The 5,502-nt window shown below is 36.1% G+C and overlaps 1 protein-coding gene across 4 annotated transcripts in view; it reads right to left on the bottom strand.

The window, feature by feature from the left end:
• The window catches only part of LOC106877567 (centromere protein N-B-like), a 136,755-nt gene that overhangs the window by 124,168 nt on the left and 7,085 nt on the right, over window positions 1–5,502 (bottom strand). The gene's annotated exons all lie outside the window — the stretch shown is intronic.

The raw sequence follows: 5,502 nt of genomic DNA, 5'->3' as shown, positions 1-5,502 counted from the left end.
GAAAGAAATATGTAATCAATCTACTCACCTTTCTGCAAAGATTTCTTTCATAGTAAATTCCCACAGTTATTATGACAAAGTGAAATTAAAGTGTTCATGTTTTTTTTTTTTGTATTTTGAAAGTTACAAAAAGTATGAGTGCAGAAATAACAGCAAACTCTTTGGAAAAAATAAAAGTAAAAATAGCAAAGAAATACTGTGACAAAGTGAAATTAAAGTATAAAATTTTTTTTTACAACTGAAACTTCCGCCATGTATGCCGGTGGAATTTTGTGGGGATGGACTTCGGTAATTTGTTTGAGAAATGTATAGAAATTCTAGAAATTTTGCTTCGCCATAAATCCAAACATTTCTCAAGAAAACGCGACCTTCCAGCATGTGTCGAAAATGCTTGAAAGCGAGATACACTGCCAGTAATTCTAGACCAAAGTACTGTATTTAGTCTCGGCGGGTTTTAAGCGCTTGGAGAGGAAGGATACAGATTGCCAAATACCACCGAGCTTAGTGTTGAAAACTGATACACACTAATAAGTGCACATGCACACGCACACACACACAGGGCAGCATGAAAATAGGTGAAAGACATTGATAAAATTAGGGACGGCAAAATCTGTCTGCAACAGACTCTCCTATACATTTTCTCATGATACCTGTTAAGACACCTACATCATATACCTTTCCATTAGATCCCACTATGGCAGGACGATATAGGATTGTTGAATCTGTCATTTCCGTTGATGACATAACTCAAGTACATCACAATCTGCGAGAAATTATTGTCATAACGAGTGACGCGAATTCAACGATCCAATTCCTGGATCTGTGAGATTGATCCACAATTCATTGGTATGCTATAATGAGTGGATGTACCTTTCATTGCACAATACAGTATCTGATGGAAAAATGTGGTGTACTGTTTGCAATTGATTTTGTAGCATTAGGCAAGACTTGTTTTTCTCAGGTGCACGCCTACCGTTGACTTCTCCAAGAGTTGATGTATTACTGGGCCAAAATAAAATGTAAACAGAGTGTTGTAATGAAGCAATTGTTAACTGGTGCAATTACTTCCGCAATGTTTGTGCTATGTGGTGCTTTGACCACTGTGTGCAACTTGGAAGAGATGTTGTAGAGATCGACAAATCCAAGTTCATGCACAGGAAATATCCTCGCGGTTGTTATCGACAAGGGCATTGGGTTCTTGGAATGGTTGAATGAGACAGTCTGAGATGTATCTTAGTTCCTGTAGCAAACAAAAGTGCAGCAACATTGTTGCCTATTATTACCAACCATGTTTTGCCAGGAACTAAGATTATCACATATTCCTGGAGTGCATACAATAAGCTGCCACACTATTCCACTGTCAACCACAATGTCGCCTTTGTGGATCCCAACGATGCCTCAATCCACACAAACACCGTAGGACTGTCCGATAATTTGTTTTCAACATACTTGCATGAATTTTGTTGGTGACGTTACAACAGCTGTAATACTTTTATGCTGTATGATTTTGAAAATGTGTTTTATAAAGTTCATAAAATGTGTTCTGTTGTTTAATTTAGCCTCAAATTCATGGGAATCTATATAATTTTATATTTACTTCTTTTGTATCTTAGTAATTTGCATTTCTTTCTTTTCTCTGTGCACCTTTCGGATCTTCTAACTTGTATATTTATCAGAATTTTAAAATACCTTTACAAAATTGTCTTCTACACAGAAATAACCCATGCAAGCAAAATTTGGTCTAATGTTTCATTCTTTTTGTTTTTCTTTTAATGGCTTTTGAATTGGTAATCAAAATTGGTACACCAAGAGTCTGAACCAAATTAAAAATTTAAAAAAAAAAAGAAAAAATTGCTACTACACTCAATTAATAACATTTTCATTTCCTTCTCTGAAATTTGCTTCCACAATTTTCAAAACAAGTGCATGGATTTTACAGAAATAAGAGAAATGGTTAGAATGAACTCTCTTCATTTGGACAGAGTAAATTCGAACCTAAATTGGTAAATTTACCCTAATGAATCAACTGCATTGTTCTTTGAGTTACTTTCATCACATGGCTTTGCTAAGTCAACTGATGTGTTTTCCATTTGACTTAAAACCTTTCCAGGTCTACACGGACACCACACGAAAACAACAGCAATCATGGCGGTATACCTCTTTTTTTACAATTGGCTGAAATCAAGAAGTGACAATGCCACCTTTACATTCTCTATTGTCAGTATCGAGCATTGCCTGCGCTTTCTCTTTCTACTGACAGAACACATCTCCCTGTCAACTACAACCAGTGAGCAAAGTTTTTGTCATTACACACTACATGGTACACGGCTAGACAGCTACAACAATTGGTGACCGACCAACGTTATTAGAATACATTAGCCACAACAATACAATTGGTTACCTCGAACATGATTCGAACACAACAACCCTGCCACAATTGCTGACCCCCAAGTTACAGAATTACAGTCTTCGTTACCTTATCCATTACATTTGGTGAACTCAACTTCAAAGACTTACTGCTTCTGCATGGCACGACCTCTTGAAAACAATCACAGTCCATGCCAATCGCATCAACAAGAATTACAAGACACAAACTTTCACGACACACAGTTTTCAGTTTCATTGCCACACAACACGAAAGGAAGTCACTGACTCAATGGACACCCACCAATTACTTTCAACATGCCAGACATTGTACTGCAAACCGATGCACAGATCCAGAGAAACAGTTGGCATATATAAATGCAACATTTAGAACACCTTTTCTCACTTTTCAGCATAGACGTTTCACACAGGACACTATTACCAATCAGGTTTTGTCACTTTTCTTTACTCATTTTGTACTGTTCATTCCTTTTGCTGCACAACACAATTTACACATGCATATATGCATGCTTGCACCCAGTTTCTGTGCACAACTATAGACTCTCATATAGACTCTTAACTTTTTTTTTCCTTTGCATGCAACTCTTTTCTCATGAGAAGGATATCTCCTCCTCACTTTATAACTCTCCCGTTTTTCTCTTACTATTTCATCATCGTCACATCAACAGACATTGCTCTATCAGTTCCTTGCATGCCAGAATGATGAAAACAGGACAAGTAGAAATTTAAGGCTGCACGGCAGTAGTCGAGAAAGCACACTCCTTGTACAGATATACTCTGTGATTGTTGATATGATCACATGTAATGATTAAATAAAAATATTTTGTCTATAACTTCGACCACTGTCATTATTCCATTGCGTCAACGTCATCATTTTCTACATAGCAGACCGTTACATAAACATACATGCAAACAACAAGCAAAAAACATACCTTCTCTCTCTCTCATGCACACGAACATGTATGCGTACAAAAAACATGTATGCAATATGTGATTGCGTGTGTGTGTGTATGTGTGTGTGTGCCACTGAAGCTAGCCAGTCACACATACAAACATAACAACCTCTCTCTCTCTCTCTGTCAATCAATCACACATTTACTCACTACAAAAAGTAATTTTAAAAATTTCAGTTATATCTCTCTCTCTCTCTCTCAATCACACACACACACACACACCAGTAAAACACCTTCACATACATACACTTTCGGTCTGGCAAACCCCATCAACACATACATCCATTGCTCTCTCTATATCTTCACACACATTAACAAAACAACTTTACATACACACTACACTTTCTGTCTTGCACACCCCATCAACACACACATCAATTCCTCTCTCTCTCTTTCGCTTTATGCCAACTTCAAAAGATAAGTCCCGGATCTTTGGGGTTTGACGGGCAACATTTTTTTTGTAGTGTTTTTGGTACCGAAACACTTTCAAACTTTGAATATTTGTATATTTTGTGGTATAAAACAGATAAAAAATTTTGTATTCGAAGTTATTTTATGTAAAAAAATTGTCATATTTCGGTAATTTCAACCAATCACTGACGTCTATTGAGGTGAAAACAATTAATGCCGTAACGGTGTCATGGGATCTTTTCCCTTGAATAAAATTAGTCCCGTTGTTTGTCAACAACTACCCGTGTTACTCTTATTTATGACATCGTTCGTGCGTTTGTACTGGTTTTAGCTTTTGGGTTAGGGTTCGGGTTTTAGAGTTAGGGTTAGTTTTAGGATTACGGTTATGATTATTTTTGCCATAACCTTAACTCTAACCCTAACCCCAACCCCCTAACCCTAAAACCCTTACTAGGGAATAATGATATAATTAAACAGGGAATAACACACTTGACACCGAACAGCAGTAATTGTATTCAGCTGAATAGACGTCAGTGATTGGTTGAAATTACAGAAATACGACAACTTTAACATGAAATAACTTGCGATGTACAAAATTTTGTTAAGAAGGTTAAGAGAAAAAGTTGTTTTATATGACACATTCTACCAGTGTCCCAAGTTTGAAAGTGTTTCGTTAAGAAAACAAATGTTGCCCGTCAAACCCCAAAGATCCTAAGTCCCCTGTCTCCCCATATAAGTAAAAAAAATTTTTTAGATTTTAATGGAAAGCGACAATTTTTTTTCAAAAGCACGTGACGTAAACTGTACTCAAAACGAAAGATTGCCTATGATACTAGTCACATGACTGTCATTATAAACCACGTGTGTTTATTTACATATGTGAAGATGATCGTCGCTTTCCGTAAAAATTTTCTTTTCTTTTTTTTTTTTACATATGGGATCTTTTGAAGTCTTGCTCACTTACGTTCTGGCGTTTGCTGAATTTTCTTGAGAATAATCTTTTCTAAGCAGTCAGACCAGACCATATGGGATCTACAAATAGCATAATGATGTCCTCTTAGTGGTCATGCCTATTATATGTATGTAATATATTTTTTCTGAATCTTCCGATTTTTCAATATGCTAGGCTACTGGTTTTAAATTGATATTAATCAAATTAATATTCAATTTTTTACCCTTATTATTTAAACTTATATATATATATATATATATATAGTCAATACAAACAAGAACAAGCAAGAAAAACACAACGCGAAGACGTGGAACAAGTAGTGTTATTGGACGCTCAGGAAAGGAAACACACACACACATATATATATATATACACACACATTCATATATTGATATGTGTGTGTGTGTGTCTCACTTAAGCCATTCATTCATACATACATACATACAACATAGAGAACCTCTCTCTCACACATACACACACACACACACCAGCAACATTACTCTCTCTGTCTCTTCACATACACACCACACTTTCTGTCTCGCACACCCCATCAAACACACACACACGGCACGCCAACTTCAAAAGAAGTTCCCTGATCCAATCGCGCTCTCTCTATCTCTTTCGCTTTTATGCCGACTTCAAAAGATCCCCTTTATATAAAAAAAAAATCCCCACATATATAAAAAATGTTTTTATTTTTACGGAAAGCGGCGATCTTATAAATTTAGCCTTGCAAAGATTTCTTTCAGAGTAATTTCCAGCAATAATATGACGAAGTAATTCACGTGAAATTAAAGTTTT

Source organism: Octopus bimaculoides, chromosome 17, assembly GCF_001194135.2.
Source record: "Octopus bimaculoides isolate UCB-OBI-ISO-001 chromosome 17, ASM119413v2, whole genome shotgun sequence".
Taxonomy (NCBI): Eukaryota; Metazoa; Mollusca; class Cephalopoda; order Octopoda; family Octopodidae; genus Octopus; species Octopus bimaculoides.
This window is presented reverse-complemented; position numbering and strand designations above follow the sequence as displayed.